At 43.7% G+C, this 19,015-nt stretch overlaps 1 protein-coding gene across 12 annotated transcripts in view; it reads left to right on the top strand.

Annotated features, from left to right (window-relative positions):
- sox6 (SRY-box transcription factor 6) overlaps positions 1-3,676 on the top strand; it is a 163,669-nt gene extending 159,993 nt beyond the window's left edge. For all 12 annotated transcript variants that reach the window (XM_035531268.1, XM_035531260.1, XM_035531266.1 and 9 more), the window contains one exon: positions 1-3,676. This exon is cut by the window's left edge and continues 1,938 nt beyond it. The gene's annotated coding sequence lies outside the window, so the exon portion shown is untranslated.
- The last annotated feature ends 15,339 nt before the right edge of the window (positions 3,677-19,015 follow it).

Genomic DNA, 19,015 nt, shown 5'->3' with positions numbered 1-19,015 from the left:
GGTCAGCGCCTCTTGTCGGAGGCCACGACCCCGTGGCGGGCCCCTGCTGCGCAGGCACTCGGCGGCGTCTCTGCCTGGCCGCTGCCCTCTGCCCCACCTCCAGGGGCTGCCATCTGGCACCCGTCACAGCACTGCAGCCAGGAGAGGGTACTGAACAATGGGGTAGAGGGTGGAGGGGGGCATTCGATTATTGTGCTATTTCATCAAAGATGTGGCGGAAGAGCCGTGGCCAGGAAGAGCCACGAGACGCTGGCGAGCAGATGGAACAAGCAGATCAAACTGTGCGGGATTATTAAAATGACTGACGAGTTGGTATCATCCGAAACACGGCATTATTAATGCATGACGCCTGTTATTTACCTCTTGCCCTTGAACACATCGCCTCTCCGCGCCCATGAGTAACCGGCCAATTAGAGGTGATGGGATCAGGCTGAACGCTCCCCGCGGGGCAAGCTCGAGGCCGCTGGTCACTGCGCCGCCTCCGAAGGTCGAAGCGATGCCGAGAGCTCTTTACGGCTTACTTCCCCCGGCGTCCGAGGCGTTATTGTACTTGTTCCCAAAATCGAAAAGCAGTTACTTCAAGTCTTAGATGTTTTGAGCACTTCTCTAGTTCATTTGAATCGTCTTTATTTTGTATTTTTAGCGCTTGTCGTGGTTCTTTTAGAAGGTCCAGGACTTGGCGGGAGTTTCCCTTCTAGTAGCCTGAGATGGTTTGGTTTGTTGTGCTCTGTTTTGGGTTTTTTTCCCCTCACATAAGCCAATCTGTCTTGTTTGAAGCTGTTTTATCTGCTGGTAGTCTGGCAACTCGTACGTGTTTTGTATATATTTTCTTGACCATGCCAAACCAATTTTTGGTAGTTGACAAAAGGACTGTTGTTGGGACTGAAACTTGATTGCTCTTGTATAATGGAAAACAAAACAAAACAAAACAAAAAGAGAGAGAGAGAGAGAGAGAGAGAGAGAGAGAACTTCAATCACACAGAGACAATGTTTCATAAGTGTTACAAGCACTGGATATAAATGGTATTTTTTATCAATTCTGACTAATGTGAAGCCGTCGTGCGAGGAAAAAAAAACCTACACAAACAAAAGTGACCTGTTTGGACTCGTGGGCACACCTTGCAGTTCCCAGATTTGAGTCCTTTTTCTCTCGACTTATTTTGTTTATTTATGCAAAGACACGTGATGAATGAACACTTTGTTTAAGCTCCAGCGCTGCCAGCGGAGCAGAGAGCAGCACGCTGGACGGCAGACTCGCAGAGAGACTCGCAGAGAGACTCGCAGAGAGACTCGCTCAGCCCTGACTCTCCTGACTTCAACAGCGCATCTTAATGGTCATGGATGTTTGTGTTGTATATTGTATTTGAACCTATATAGTGCATATAGACATTTTATTGTATTTATTAGCCACTGTTGGCTCTAAAAGTGTCAGTAGAACATGATAAAAGGACAATCAGAGAAAAAGAATAAAAACAGTGAGATCTGTACCCGAATTGGAGCTCAAAACAAAAGTTTCTTGTGATGCCTTTTTCTTTCTTTTTTTGATAAATTCACCATCTCATCACAGATTTTTTTTTTATTATTGTAAATATAACATAGGAAAATAGAATTCTATTTTTGTCCATGGATACTTACTGAAGTATAAGTTATGTATTTGACCGTTTTGTGTGTGTGTGTGTATGTGTGTGTGTGTGTGTGTATGTGTGTGTGTGTGTGTGTGTGTGTGTGTGTGTGTGTGTGATTGTGTATGTCGGTCCTTGTTCTTTAGAAAACAAATCCAAACTGACGAGTCACTGTACACCGCACACATGCTTTTCCCTAACCCCTGCTGAGCAGGAAGTGTGGCCTACCACTTCCCATGCACCTTGCTCGCCCGGGTTCCAGTGATGAACCAATCAAAACTCATGCTTCAGATCCCGACCTCTTTATGCAGGTTCAGTGGAAAATGCTGAGAGAGAAAGTGATTCTTGAAATCACGAGAGCATGCACTTAGTTTCGATGAGCTCCTTATTATACACATATCCATGTGATCTTTTATGACCTCATTTTATTAGTTGCCTGAAAATTGTTAATCAGACACTTGCCAAATTTTGGGTGAAAATCAGATGTAATGATTTCAGTGCTTCATCATCTGAGAATGCGAGTGGGGTTCTTGGTGAGGTCTGTGCGTTCGGGTTCATCCCTCCCTACGCTGAGTAGTACAGACACTTTCGGGGTCTCCTTATAGCCCATGTTGCTTAGTAGCGTTCAGTCAGTAGCGTTCAGTCAGTAGCGTTCAGTCAGTAGTGTTAGGCGCAAGTTGGCCAGCAGCAGTCTGTGTCAGGTGTGTGTTCCGCTCATTACTATCACTGCCATTTTTAAAGCAGAGTAGGTACAGTAACTGAAGACAAAGTGTGTGTGGTGTTTCTACCTATCTTACTGTAATTCTTTTTTTCTGTCATTGGACTTTTGTGATGTATATGGTGGGATTATTCTGGGATTATTCTTTGTTAATTTAATCAGCACAATTCACTGACATGCTGGACTGACATGCCAGCTGCTGTTCAGAAGAGTAAACAGCTGCTCTTGTTGATGGTACTTTGCTTTTTAGAGGATTTTCTAGTTTCTCAAGCAACACTGTGCGTGGTTCCACCGTCGCTAGGGAAGCCGTGGTTCCACCGTCGCTAGGGAAGCCGTGGTTCCACCATCGCTAGGGCCGCCGTGGTTCCACCGTTGCTAGGGAAGCCGTGGTTCCACCATCGCTAGGGCCGTCGTGGTTCCACTGTCGCTAGGGCCGCTCTTATTTTGAACCCCGCTGGCAGCCTGTTTTGTTTGTTTGTTTTTTTAAAACTGTTTGTTTGTTTGTTTGTTTTTGTTTGGCATAGAGACCGGTTTCTCAGCAGGTATCTAGGCCCTTGGCAGGTAATGTTCGGGCGTTAGAAACATAGAAATAGTGTCTGTTGCTGCTTTTGAAAAAACATAAGTCTAAAAATGTAAATAGTTTATCATATCTTGTACAGTCCAGTGTAAAGTTTCTAATTGAACTTAAAAAGGTTGCCATCACACTTGTGCTCACATTCTTCTTTATACAGTACAAAAGACAGCTATTTGTTAAGGATATTATTGTTAAAAAAAGACAAAAAAAGGTACTAAAAATATTTTCTGCTTGGCTTCGTATGTAAACCAGCAACCTATTGGTTTCCATGTGCAGTATTGACGTGAGGTAAACTAAAGATAAATTAATTCTACAGTTGTATGTTCAGAGACAAGTCTTCTCTGTAATAGTAGTATTAATATAAGTCAAATATACCAGATCAGTGAAACATTTTGGTGTTTTAGGCACCTTAGTGGATTGTACAAATATCTCGGTTGTTCTCCCCACAGGAGACATTTTGGCATATTGTAATGTAACACCATGTCTATAGTAGGCTACACTCAGTCCATTGACCTACCAGGGCAGATAAGGAAGGTTCTGCTAAATCATTTACCTCAAGAGTTTCTCTTTTTTCCATAAAATTAGATAATAAACACACATCTAGTCACACACATACACTCATACACATACACTCACACACATACACTCACACACACACACACACGCACACGCACACGCACACACAAGAAAATTGTCTCACCATCACTCCATCTTTTGTACTGCTGTTGACACTTACAAATTAAAGAGACATTTTGTTTTAAACAGTGTGTCTGTGTTTTTATTTTATATTAAAAATAAACTAAACAGTTTTCATAACATTTTGAAGATATACAAATGTCTGATTTCTTTTAATGAAAATTTAAATGATAACTGAAAGTGAAATGAAATGAAAAAGAAAAAGTTGAAATGAAAAAGTTTATATTGAAAAGATAAATTGCTAATGATCACTTAGCAAAAGGTTCAGTTTCTCCATGCTCCTTACAAAATAAGAGTCTCATACGGACCTGTTTCCCTGGCCTCCTTACAAAATAAGAGTCTCATACAGACCTGTATCTTTGCCCTCCTTACAAGATAAGCATCTCATACACACCTAACTGGACCTAGAAACCTGTACAGACACTGACAACCTGACTTTTGGCTATCGATGCATGAAATATTTCATTCAATTTTATTCTTCATCTTGTGAGTACACAGAGAGAGAGATCCCCTCTGTTGCCATGCAACTCTTCAGAAGTGGTTGGTTTCTCACCGTAGGGACACTGTTGGCTGGGTATTTGTGGATAGTGGACCACTGTTCCTGATACACTCATATCACTGTATCACTTGCCAGTGTGCCACGTCAGTTTCACTGTTTAGTTAGCCAGGATTGCTACGCCACTCAAACAACACCCAGCCAACAGTAGTCCTGTAGTCAGGATGTAGTGAATTGGGTGGCCATTAAACTGTATTTGAAACCAGATGTGTAATTGTGCACCTCTAAAATACACCTGTAAGATGGTTCTAATGTAGTGAGCAGGAGGTCAGGGAAGTGTACTTGTTTATAAGGCAGTAGGTAAATGAACTGCATTTATGTCAGTTATTGAATGACTAAACCGTTACAGGTGTGGTGATACTTGAAAACTGCAGAATTCTCAACAAAAACGGCAGAGTCCTTGCCGTGCGTGTGTGTGTGTGTGTGTGTGTGTGTGCGTGCGTGCGTGCGCGTGTGTGTGTGTGTGTGTGTGTGTGTGTGTGTGTGCGTGCGCGCGTGTGTGTGTGTGTGTGTGTGTGTGCGTGTGTGTGTGTGTGTGTGTGTGTGTGTTTGCCAGCTGTGGCTTCACACACAAGCTTGCCGTTCCTCCGCCTGTATCACACAGACTCAAAGGCACATGAAAAGTATTCATAGATTTGAGTTGGTCTAGTTTAACGACTCTCAGCCTAACTTTGCTGAAGTTGAATCTAGTCATTATTCTTAGTCTAAACATATGCTAATAAGTCATTATGTACCTAAAAGATGTTGAAGATTAGCTAGCTAGCTTGTCTCCTTAAACTAGAGTTGTTTTTTCTTTTCTTTCAATTGAACTAATTTTGCAGACAGAAAGTAGACTATTGTAAATATCTTCAAATTCATGAAATGTCTTTTTTTTTTTCATAGAATCTTTGTTCTATCGAGCAATAACCAGAATGAACTTTTCAGCTTTATTCGATGACTGACTCCAGATCAGATGATGGCATACAGGAGGTCCAAGTAGGCTGACAAACAGCAGGTATGTGTTACGAGGACGGTGCATTCTGCACACACACTTTCACACACACTTTCACAGCCTGGCTGCTGGATGTGCCAGCAGGAAAAGTCATGGTGGAACGCAACGCTTAGTCTGCATGCGCTTTCTGAGTTCCAGCACCACGGCCAGCTGGGCTTCGCGTTTCTCGCTTGCCTTCATGCATGTGCGTGATGAGTCGTTGATAATTTACTGTTAGGAAGTGAAGTGAGGACCAGTCTTAACATTCAGACGTTAAAATGCATTAAACAATGAGCTGTGTCTGACTGGACCACATTGTGCTTGTCAACAGTGCAGCCTCTGAAGTGTTGATCACCACCTCAGGTCATTGTGCGTGCAGTCAGAAGACAAACAAACAGCAACAACAACAAAAAGTCTCCAAAAAGGAAGCATGCTCTTCTTCTTCTTCTTCTAAAAAAAAAAAAGAACATTCTGGAGTAGAATCTGCTTTCAAACATTTTGGAAAAACCATTTATGTGCGCCTTTTGTTGCTGCCATCCATCATTTTCTGTCCTGCGCCAAACTTTGCTGTAAGCTCCCTTTCCCCGAGAGCGTGCGTGGAAAACCACATTTTAGCTGCGGTGGTGTATAATAGAGGCCTGGAGCAGCGCACCGCGGCTGCAGCGCCCCACGGTAGACGGAAAATTAGACGTATACTGCTGCACACTAAATCTTATTGTAATTCACAAAGCTTGCATTACAAATGTCTGGCCCAGAGAGCAGGCCTGGCTTTGTGCAGACACTCTTGTTTTTTCTCCCTGCACTTGTGTGTGCGTACATGCAGACATGACGGCTGGCCTGGTGACATTTTAATCTCATATGAGAGACGATAATTCTCATTTCCCCTCGACCTGCTCTTTAATCCCCTTTGATACGCCGTAGCTCTCTGCATGGGCCAGAAGTGAAGGGGATTGTGGGTGGACAGGGAATGAGCCAGCACGAGGTCTGCAGGACGGAGAGCGATTTTGCAGCCTCTAAGTAGCTTGTTTGGACGAGCTGTCACAGTGTTAGTACAAAGACGTAGGTGTTTGGGCAGCAAATAATAATTAATTCTGTGTTGCTGTGCCGAGGCGACAGGACTGTTATTGTCTGTCCCTGATGCCTAAACATTAAGAGGAGAGGTCCGGAACGGTATTCCTGCGCTCCAGAACCACTGTCCTGTCCCTCCCACCGGAGCGTTCCAGTCGGCGAGAGCACAACCGAGGGTTATCTGACATTCTCATTAGCCTCATGACTTTATCGTGCAGTCTTTGGCAGGAACCTCAGCTAAAGCATTGCTCTCGCAAGCCATTTGTGGGCACAAGCGTCTCAGGTAACACTGGACTGTGTTCGGGTGAAAATGTACATCCACTTCCAGAGTCAACAGACTTCTGAAATGTTCTTTTTTTCTATAGAATAGTTTGCAACTGAAACACATTTCTGCCAACAAGGCTGTTAGCCGCATTGCTATTCATCTTTGGAGTATCTGGTTCTTTGGAGCTTGAATGAGCTTACGTTTATGTAGTGTAATGAGAGGTAGACTGAACGGGTTCTGCGTGAAAGGCACGGCGGTAAATATGGACGAAGCCATGCCTTCAGACAGTGACGTGTCTGCATGCCTGGAATAGAAGACAAAGCTTTAGTAAGTGCTCAGTGGAACAACTCTGCACGTTTGTAGCGGGCACAGCCTCTGGGTAGCGGGCACAGCCTCTGGGTAGCGGGCACAGCCTCTGGGTAGCGCGCACAGCCTCTGGGTAGCGCGCACAGCCTCTGGGTAGCGGGCACATAGCTGCATGTAAGCATGGCTCCAGCCAAGAGCCATTTTTAATCCTTGGAGGTGAAGGATTTAAGGAATCTTGCTAATTTCACAGATGGTTTAAAATAGATTAGTGAGGAGTACCAGCGCCCGGAGATGTGTGGACCCACCAGGTTCCCTGTTCCTTTGCCAAAACTCTTCTTCCCAGACTCGGAAGTGCCTTCCAAAAGTCCAGCAAGGTTAAATACAAACTTCTGCATGTCTAAAGCAGCCCCTAATTTGTGATACTTCACCTCTACTGTCTGGCTCCCTGTGTGTGGGACAGTGATTGGCTAATGCATGATTGATAGTACCCCCACCACCACCACACCCACACACACACACACACACACACACACACACACACACACCACACCCACCCACACACACACACGCACACACACACACACCACACCCACACACCCACACACACACACACACACACACACACACACACACACACACACACACACACACACACACACACACCCCCCTCCCAATCATTAGTTATTGCACATTGCCAGTTTGGTTGCTTCTTCTTTTTGGTTTGGTTTGTCTGACATCTGTGTTCTGTAAATTCAGATATCCTCTCTGTCACATGCTGGTGGGCTATAATTTGGTCCACTACATTCCACCAACCATTAAATCTATCATCTTATAATTTGTGTCATGTTTTCCTGTGATTGTTACCGCCAGTAACCTTCTGAAACCGGAGAGGCTGACTACAGAAAGAGAGCTCGGAAACATTGGCTTTGATGGGATCTTTCATTTTCAATCCAAACAATGACTGTGAGCACAAAAGCCTCTTCCCAGCATGGAGCGTCTGCACAAGGCCGTTGGCTCGGAGTGCCATCTTTAATCGTTTAACTTCTCCGTCACCCCATCAATCGCTTGCTTCAGTGCGAGCTGGAGCCAAGGCAGCGAGGAGGGGTGGGGTGGGGTGGGGAAGTGAAAAGAACAGCGAAGGAGTCTGCGTGGTGCGTGGAGTGGGCCAAGCCCGCTGACAGAACCATCGCAGGCCTATGGAGGCCAGACATGACTCTGGACGGCCTCAAAGAACACAGCTTGCAGCTAATGCGAGAGCACAATAGGCCCGAGTGAAAAACTCGCCATGGTTTTGTTGAACTTGTCATTTGCCATTGCATAGCTGCAAAGAAAGCTTAGGAACCATCTGAATGTGGTTTGTCCTCCTCCGCTGCGGCGCATTCGGGTCAGCTTTCACATGGCTTTTGTTGGACGACTGCTAACAATGGAAAGGATCTCTTTCCGAGTGACACACGGAGCAGCTGGGCCCAAACCCTTTTGGACTGACCCCATCTTCCATCGAGCCTCCAAAAAGCTGACCTCATGACTCAACGGGACGCTATTAATCAGACGCTGTCGACAGCTATCAAGGAGGACTTAACAGTAAACAGCCTCCTTTCCGCACAAGTGGCAGGAAATGCAGAAGGATGTGTCATAGAGGAGAGACGCAGGCCATGCGGTTTGGAGATGGGTGTTACTTTGGAGAACAGCCACGGGCTTGAAGATGGAGCAGGAGTGTGCTTTGTTGAAATGTAAATGTGTCGCAGTGCATTTTTAAAAGCCTCACAGTGGTTGATGGAGGAGCTCAGTGCAGGCTGAACTGAACTGGATCTCAGGGGAAAGAGTGAGAATGCATAGGCAACGTACGTTCAGTTAGGTTTTCTCTTCTCATCTGTCACCAAAGGCTGGTTTGTATGTTCTGAGGTGTCTAGGATTCAGCAACATGTTGAGAATTTCTAAGCATGGTTGTTGGGCATATCGATTTGCTAAATGAACTTTTGAAGAATCCACGCAGGGCCATATTTCACAAAATGTAATTTTACATACTGTTTCACATCATTGCATTTCCTGAGAGTATTTATCTCTCAAAGCATTTGACTGCATTTCTTTTGGGAAGAATGAATACGTAATGCAAATTTAAAAGCATCTTGACTCCCTATGCAGTTTGAAGAATTTGGCAAAATAAAGGTTCTTACGTAGGCCTGTGTTATTATCTCAAACCCATCACTCCGCGCGCTCATGCATATGTCAATTACTCAACCACACCTTTATGAATATGTAAATCTGCTCAGAATGCCTCATTAATTAGTAATTCATGCATTTTTCACGAAGCCGATACATTTCCAATGGAGGATGATGATGAATTATCATTTGTTGTATCTAAGATATCCGTTTCTTTTAGTAAATTGGATATTTTGAAAATTGTGCCGTGTTGGAAGCAGAAATTGCGTTTGTTGGCTTTCCCACAGACTGCAGCAATCTTTATTCTGCTCCAGATCCTGTAGTTACCCGTTACCTTCAGCCCTGGGTGATCTGGGGAGTGATCTACTCCTACACCCAGGGAGTGATTTACTCCTACACCCAGGGAGTGATCTACTATTACACCCAGGGAGTGATTTACTCCTACACCCAGGGAATGATCTACTCCTGCATCCAGGGAGTGACCGACTCCTACACGCAGGGAGTGATCGACTCCTACACCCATGGAGTGATCTACTCCTGCATCCAGGGAGTGATCTACACTCAGGGAGTGATCTACACCCAGGGACTGATCTACTCCTACACTCAGGGAGTGATCTATTCCTGTATTGGGGGTGATCTATTCCTGTATTGGGAGTGATCTATTCCTGTATTGGGAGTGATCTATTCCTGTATCCGGGGGTGAGTTCTTCCTATGCTCTGCTCTGCACTCACTGCTATATACAAGATGAAACAAACTCCTGTATTAAATCATCTTACTGGCCATATTAGGACAGGAGTAGCCAACCTGTGCCGCTGAGTCAGTTAATATTACAGCGCTTAGCATCTGCTCAACACATTAAGATTCATTTCATCCACTAAGCAATCATTCATTCCTTTTTAGTCCTTCCGTGAAGTAATATATTCATTACACAGACCCACTTCATCTTATTTGTCTTTGATAAGCGCTTGAATGAAACAGACTGTTTGCTTATGGGACCGTTCCGCTTGCAGAAGGATAAACACACACATGGCTACATTGACCCTTTGTGTGCGTCTGGACTGAGCGTGTGGGGGGTTGGGTGTTCCAGCCCTCCCACCCCCCCGGTAAGCGATTCCTGAGCTCATGGCCCAAAGACGCATCAGCCACGGAGGGTCTCGCACACTGAAAGCAGCGCATTCCAACACCATGAATTTAACATGAAAGCGGAAGCTGCAGACACGCACGTGGGGACATTGCCTTTCTTGGGATTATAGCCTGCTACCTCCTGGATGCAGCCACTTTGTTCCCAGATCCCTATTGGCTAAGGAATATATTTATGTAAATGGCAGTGGGACATCTGGGATGTAAACATGAACAAGTTCCAAGGAGACAGAGTCCAGAGACCTCTGTGGAGCAGTTAGGATGAGAGCAATGGGGAAGAAGGGAACAAATGTGCTATAATGATCGTGTTAGAACACTTTACAATTCAGAAGTAAAACACTACAACAGCTACTTTAAATAAAACTGCTTTAAATCCTGAATACCAGGGGCTGGGAGCTATTACCAGCTATTACTTCATAACTACGTGTAACGTTATAGGCTGAGATTTCATTTTTGCTGGGCTATGGTCCTATGGAGGGAAGTTTTGGTTAGGTATGTCAGACAAAGCAAAATTTCCAGTAGCCGTGTATAACCCTGGTAATGTGCTTTCTACATGAGACGTTTTCAGACAGGCTGTAGTACTCATTCTTTTTAACCTTGCCTCAAATATTCCGGCGTCTCCTGTGGTTATTGACTGAGCGCAGTCACATTGTGAATTACCCCACATGAGTTACACTTCAGAAATAAACCGCTCAGAAAACAGCCCAAGTTGGCATGAAGACCTGCTGGAGTGGCTGTAGGGATATCCATTATTGTCTGTGCAGCATGACGTTACGGGGGAAATAGAGAGGACGCGGCGAGGACGCTTATCAGTCTTGAACCGCATGAGTCTGTCCACAAACGCTTTAGAAACAGGAAAGTGCCTGGTGCCGCCTCTGGAACTGCTATCAGCCTCATCATGCCTTCCCAATCCTCTTCATTACTTCCTAAAATGGGATTAAAACAGGATATGATGATATAATCGCTGTTACCCCTGCAGATTTAACACGTATTCCCCAGAAAAATGAATTCGGGTTTGGATCGTGACCCTCACTATGCAATCACGTTGGTGAAAGTGTAATTAAATATTTATCTTTTTCCCAGCGGAATCATAGACAGAGACTGGGTTCTCTGTTTTTTTAATTAATTTCTTTTTTATGTATACATGGCTAAAATCTGCTAGTTGAAATATTGAATAAATAGGTTTATTTTGCAGGTTGTGGTGCAAAAGAGTAAAATGACAAGAATGCAGATAATCTATTTCTCTGGTATGTGTACATGTGTGTGATAGGGGGTTATGAGTGAGTATAACCAGTATACACTGCTTGTAAGCGTTGATACCCCAATGGCATGTCCGTTCCTCCATATCTTCCCCTGAACTCTTATTTGGTTCTACGATTGCAGCTGAAAAGACTGACATACTAATAAACTGATGTTAATTAGACACACTTTGAAATGCTCCGTTCTGCTCGGCTCCGTGTCTGCATTAAGAAGCTAGTGGCTTATTAAAACATTTGCTGCTCCTGGGTGATCTCCTTTAGAAACCCTGCCTCACCCTCCGGGCACAATTTATTTTTATTTTAAAAAATAATTTTTTACCAGCAAATTTTGCATTAGTTCAAGAGAATTATAAATCATTATTACACAGACAGGCACTTCAAACATTTTGTTTAAGAAGCGTTCTGAACGATGACGCATCAAAGGGTAGCGCGCCGGCGGATGACAGCTCGCCGGCGCGCATCAGTTCATTAATCCGCTGTATTAGAGCGTGCCAATATCGCTAGCGTGCCCCTGCTAGCGTGCCCCTTTAACTGCACGAGGCCATAGGATTATCAAAAAAAAAAACAAAAAAAAAACAAACAAAAAAACAACCTTTTGTTCCAATCAGGAATAGATACATATCGATATCATATCACAGGAATTTTTGTACATGAACTCACTACACTGGAATGGGACTGTAACGCAGTCATCACCAGCTACCAGGAACTGGGGCAGCTTTCTGAGGGGCAATATTTAAATGAAACTTATTATTATTATTATTATTATTATTATTATTATTATTATTATTACCTTTTAAAGTTCACTTCACGTGTATTTATTTCGAATTTACCTAATTGTCACACTTCCTCTGATCACAAATTAACAAGCAAGGAAACCCTGGAGCGTAAAAGACAAATGAGAATTAAACAGTGTTTGTTGTTCAGATGTCCACGTGCACCTGCTACAGGGTCTTTACAGTCGGAGAAAAGACAAACGTCCCAGATCCTGTCACGTGGCCCTCGAGCTCGTCACAGCGCTAACTGTTCTAGGCAGCAGGGCCTTGGAGGCAGGACGAACGTGATTGGTTAACATGCAAACTTGCAGAGACGTGATTGGTTAATAAACAGTGAGCGGAGATTTGTGTGTGTGGTGTGTGTGTGTGTGTGTGTGTGTGTGTGTGTGTGTGTGTGTGTGTGTGTGTGTGTGTGTGTGTGTGTGTGTGTGTGTGTGTGTGTGTGTGTGTGCAATGCTGCCTTCTAGTCCTCGGAAATTCCCGTTTACTAGTTCGTAGGTCGTTATTACGACATACGACATGGTGTGGGCTCAAGTGGTTTTTGGTCAGAGGAAATGGACGACATGAGAAAACTTTTTGTTTTTACTTTTGCTTTTGTATCATCAAAGATACAAATAAAATGAAAGAAAATGAATATACTGAAACAGGTGAATGAATGTACTTAAAAATACCTGTGCACGAGGCAACACTTTGTGGGTTGTTCTGAGTAGCTTTGCTGCTATTCCCCATCCACGTAAATGCAAGGTGTGCACAAAATGTATACAACAAGCCTGAAGTGTGCGGTTAACATGCACAACCACCGCTAATCAGATTATAACCTTTACTGTCTACTGTCGGAGCAGAGTCCGCACCGGCAGTCGCCATCTCGGAAAATCAGGCCTTCTCGACAAAGTTCACTAGTAAATACGACGTGGTGGCGTTCATATGCGTCCGTGCGCAACAAAACCAAACTTTCACAAAGTGTTTATGACACAGTTAGAAACTTTAGTATCTGCTCACGTTTTAGAATAAAATGCTGGCTAACGTTAGTGTCACATAACAAGCAGAAACACCAGTCCTGTCCTGAGAACGTTCATTTATATATCATATATTTATCATGTATTTATCATTTATATACTAGGTACATGTTATGCAGACTTTTTATCATTTATAGGTTACGTCATTCTGTGGCTTCCTCATAAGGATCGTTATCACCATGGCAACACTTACGCGGCCGCATGCGCTGGTTTCAGTTCTCGTGAGAGGTACAAAACGACTTTTTTTTTTTCAATGGCAAGAAAAACAAGCAAACAAACAAACAAACGAACAAATGTACACTCTGGCGCTGTACAACATTAAGTCTGCCAGCGGCTATTACGTTGCTGTCGTTTAGCATTCATAGCTGTTAACACTAGTTCTCCAGAAAAACTAAAACATTTATAAAAAGGTTGGATTAAAACAAAAGGCAAAAAAACCCAATTAATACAGCAGCCATCTTGTGTAGTGCACATACAGAGCCACAGTGTGTAAAGATCAGCTCCGTCTCTGGTTTGAATACCGTTCGGTTGTGGCGTGAACATGCTGGACACATCAGATGTGAACACAGGCCTACAGCCGGGCCAGCGGCACAAAGGAGGTCTCCGTGTTAATTAATGTGGGCAGATAGAGAGATAAAAGGGCGGAAGAGGCAGCCAGTTTAATTGCTCTCTAGCCAGCATGGAAGTGCGTTTGATACGCTTTCCTCAATATCAGCTGTCATTCTAATGCATCTCATTAATGTCGCCTAGCATGCGTGTTCATATAGCGCCCATAACAGTCATGACCCTGGAGCAGTTAGAGATGACACAAACCTGTAAACTGAATGGAAATGTGAAAAATGTCACAACAGCCAATACATGATATCTATGCTGATGATCAAATCTCATTTAATTAAGACTATTAGGAAACACTGGCTAATGTTCGGTTGGTTAATAGTAATTGGTTTTCAGCATTGAAGACTTATTATATGAAGCTGTTAACAGTCTTTGACAGTGTAGCGTATGATGTTATCTCCAAACGACCTGATTCGCTCAAATACTTTTTTTTAATTTCAGTCATCAGAGTTCTAAATATTTACCACACTAAGAGACACCACATAGTGCAATTGACACTGTAGTGAAATTAACCAGGAAATATTAACAATAATAGTAGTAAAAGCTGACATGATGTTAAAAAAGTGCTATTAGAGTTATTAGAGCTATGCACCATTTGCAGTCATTGAGAGTTCTGCCATTTGCTCTGGAGACGCAGTTTGAGTTGAACCAAGACAGCCGATGTATGGAAGCGTGAAACGATTCTCAGATTACATTAGCAATAATTATTTGCTGTCATTTCAGCTCATTTGTGAAAAGCCTTAGCTTCAGTGTATCTGAGAACCTGAAGAAAACTGTAGAATCTGAAACCTCCCCTCATATAAAAACCACCACACCACAATAGCAACACCTAGAACAGCAACAAAACATTAAAGATTTCAAAACGCATGTCAGTTTAGTGGGTGAGTAAAATTGTGTCATAGGTGTTAGCCACTCAGGGATGTCTCCAGTCTCTGTGGGTGAGCGGCGCTGCTGGCTCTGCTGTATCATGTCTCGGGTTTTGAAGGCTTTCAAGTAGGAGTCCATTAAATAGTAACGTCTCCCTCTCTCAGCCTCTCTGTGCAGAGGACGTGGTTTACGATCACACTCCGCCATCACAGCCCTGAGCGTGTGCGCTGTAACTCTGGTGTAGGGAACAGGAAGTGTGTTTTATTGTCATTATCTCTTTTTTTCCTTCTTCTTTCCCTTTTTTTTTTGCTGGATTTGCAAATGTAAATTGGATTATAATTTCATAAGGAGCTGATAAATGCTAATTGTGCTAAACCGCTGTGCTTTTGCCGCGCTGCGCGGTTTCCATGCAGGAACGGCCCCGGTTTGGGCGGATTTGGTTAGAAATCCCTTTAAGGCCCACATGGAAAAGGTTGTCACAGTTCCAGCGCAGACGGCAGGGATCTGGCCTGCTCTGTTACTGCTGTGGAAGAAGCAAACAGAAGAGTGTACTAGCTAAACACCTTTTCACATTTTCCCTATGTAGAAATACTCTTATTTTATAAGGAAGTTTTAAAAAAAGGATTTTGAATTTACAATTAGATTGAAAATTAAACAGGTAATTTAGCCTACTAATCTAGCCAGGGTTGGACTGATACATCCCTTGCATTTATTTAGTTGATTCTGGCTTGTAAACTCTTCACTTTGACACTTGGTTGTTGTCCTATACCTGCTCATAATGAACTGTCATTCCAAAGATTAGCTCAGTGAATCATATACTCTTGCTTAGAAATGATGCTTTGATAAGGTTAGTAGCTTTGTGAGATGATCTGGGGTTTCCTTCATCCAGATTTATTTGGGGAAAAAGTTGCAATTGAACATGTGATATAATATGAACAAGCTTGTCACAAATCATATACAATAGTTTATCTGCTTCTGCATTTTGGTAGAGTGAACACGACACCTCGTGTGCGTCACACACACACACAAACACACACACACACACACACACACACACACACACACACACACACACACACACACACACACACACACGCACGCACACACACACACCCACCCCATGTGAGCTTTCAATCAGCTTTGTTCAGCCTGGAATCCCAAGACTATGTTTTTAGCATAATCTGTCAGCACAAAGTATATACTGAATTAATAATGACTACTATAACTAGATAATATTTGTATTTGTGGTGTTTGTTAAAAACACAACTTCCTATAATGCTTTGTGTATTACTTCATCGTGTTGTCATAAGGTTAATCCAGCAACAGCTACACACACTAACTCCACTGTATGACCGAGTAGTGTTGTACTGCTGACAACTTCAAAATCCTGTCAGACTGCAAACCAGGATCATTTTGCCACTGAACTGAAAGTTACATTTTCCTGAATATTTATCCTCGTTATTATTGTGGCTTTAGGCTGCCTGGTCAAATAAGGAAACAATTACAGCATGCTGGCCAGGGAACCACTTCAGTTTGCCAAAAAGATTTATCTAGATCTTCATTGTGGCTGTAAACATTTGCAGGGTTTTGCCAATTCATTAATCATAAATGCATGATTACTGCAGTATTATGAAGTTTATTATCTAGCGTTACGTTCAAATTACTAAAAATCCTGGAGGGTGTTATGCTCATTAAACAGTGGTTTTCTCATTATTGGACTAAATTGGTCTCAAATCAAATAAAACATTGAACATAAACAATATTTTGTACAGGCATTTTAAATCAATCCACTGTCCTGTCACTCTGCATTATCTACCTCATTATTCTCTGCTGACTGTGCTTAAGTGTAGCATGTCCTCAGAGAGCACAGCCGCGTTGGAGAATAGGCAGCACGTTTTGTTGGGGCTGCTGTTAACGGATCTGCTCTTTTACATATGGAGCCCTTAAGAGCACGCGTTAGAGTTTCCCTTTACTGTGGCAGTACACAGCCACGTGATTAGAAGTCCCACTCTCTCTCTCTCAGCTTCGCTAAAGGCAATCACTCACACTGTAGACTGGTGCGGTAAATTTATTCAGCCTCGCCAATATTAACCAGTCAGACGTACCACGCACCCATATATTTGCATGCAGATAAGTACAGTGCTGTATTTCAACCATTTGAAGTTCTCCACCGCTGCTCTGCACTGCTCACACTCACCTGTGTGTCACGTCAGCAGAGATGCGAACTATTAGAATGAAATGCCTGTAGTCCTCCGAGCAGCAGACAGGCATGCTTTAAACACTCCCCTCACTGTGAAGCTCACGAGAAGACTTTGATTTAAAAGGACATTCATTAACACTGTCACGGTACGTTGCCATGACACCACCTCCCAGGGAGGCCGAGCAGATGCATTCATCTCATAATAACCAAATTAATAATTTGTTTGATTAATGACAGATAAGAAAGCATCTACCATAGATAAAACTGAAAGATGAAACTAGTAATATGGTTGGCTTTAACTAGAAATAGATCCTTTTTTAAAAATGTTTATCAGGGCAGGTCTCTGTGTGTGCATGAGTGGCGTGAACGGCACAGAGAGCACGTGGCTGATCCTTCCTCAGCCGGGTTCCTCTGAGGCACGTGTCGGAGCGGAGAGCTCACATCACCCCTAAGACCTTTTTAACAAGCCTTGTGGAAGAAAGGATGTAATCGTCCACTTTTCATCTCGGGAAACCAATAGAGGCTAAATATACCCAACAGCTGTGTTTAAAGACCACGGGAGAGAACCAATCGGTCTAGTATCTGAACCAGCGTTAAGTCTAAGACTAACAACGCTCTCCCATACACAGCGCACAGCGTAAACACACAGCTGAGTGTTTCTTACATCATCTCTGCGGAACCGTAACATCCTTACAGACTATTATAAAGATCTGAACTTTATGAGCTAAGTAGTCTCTTCCTGTGAGCAGAAGTTCTGCTGTCGGTGTGGCCTGAATCATTGTGTTGCTCACATTGTTGAACCTGTGCAATAGAAAACGTCCATTCCATAAATGACCATTAGGGAAGATGCATAAGATATACAAAATATTAATATCAACAAAGCAAACTGTGTAGAATGATGTTTAAATTTCTAGTCCTTAAAAACATTTCCTCCTTTTAATCTGCTAGTGATACCTGATATCTGGAAAAGTTTCTGCAGAGAGTTCTGTCCAAACCTCTGGAAGTGGCGGGGGGACTCATGGTTTCCTGTCCTCTCCTGCTCCTTCCATTGTCATTTGCATTTGGCTTTGATTAGGCACGTTTGCCCCAGGCGCCTGTTTGCCTGTGAGGAAGACAGCAGTTATTTGGTTTATAGAGATCATATGGCAAGGAAACAGGGCTTGAAAGACAGGACTTCACGAACCAGATCTGATGTGTTTCCTATGACCTGAGCAGGAGTTTATTCTTTCCTGTTGTGGAACAGACACCCTGCAGCACACGCGCCGGACTGTGGGGCGTGGATCCTCGGGGGGGGTACGCACTGCAGACATGGCCATCAAGGCAACAATAAGGGCTCTGTTTTCACACATATCAGGTTATGCTTCCTATCAGGAAAGCGAGGTCTTTCTGTGAATGACCAAAACTGCAGGAAGGAAACCGCGCGGCCGAAGGTCGCCACTGCCATTAACAGCTAACGGAGCGTCTGGGCCAAGGTTGCCAAAGAGTCCAGCCTGGATCCTGGATCCGCAGCCATGCCCAGGACAGAGAGCAAACGCAGGCGAGCACGGAGACACCCCGAAACGTGCTTGTCTGCGCAAGCTCGCTGCAGATGTCTGCGCCGGGGGGAAAGTTTTCTGTGAGAAGTTTTGCTTGTCCGTCTGGGGCCAAAGGGAATCGCGTCACACTCCTGTCTGCTGGCTGTCGTCCTCTAAAACGAGTGCCAGTCTTCATCACTGTGACCAAAATGTCATCAAGTAGTTTAATGCCCCTTAATATTGCTGTATCGTTTACATTCCTGAGCGCCCTGAAAATGAGTCCCAGCTGGGGAGATTTTGGAAGCCCGGAGAGAACTGGGGGAAAAATTGACAGGCTATTTAGACGTGTTACTTCACTTTGCATTAGAGTGTACAATATCAGGCAGCTAAAGCCAGAGTGAGGGCAGATTTCAGGCTGCATTCATTGGGCCTGGAGCGACGGATCACTTACCTCTGGAAATCAAAGCCAACAGTGGAGGGTCTGGCCCAGAGAGCAGCCTGGAGACCTGGACAAACGTGTGAAACCTGTGGAAAGAAAAGAGGAACTCGCCGAGAAAATCCATTACTGCATGCGGAGCCAATGAGCATGAAAAGAGCTGTCTTGTTAAATCCACCAGCCTGATAAAGCCACGGTCCAGCTGGAGGGATTGCTCTGTGATATCTGTGACACCAGGAAGCAAGAGGGATGGTTATCA

Source organism: Electrophorus electricus, chromosome 1, assembly GCF_013358815.1.
Source record: "Electrophorus electricus isolate fEleEle1 chromosome 1, fEleEle1.pri, whole genome shotgun sequence".
Lineage (NCBI taxonomy): Eukaryota > Metazoa > Chordata > Actinopteri > Gymnotiformes > Gymnotidae > Electrophorus > Electrophorus electricus.
Note: the sequence above shows the minus strand (reverse complement) of the source record. Positions and strands in the feature narration are given on the sequence as shown.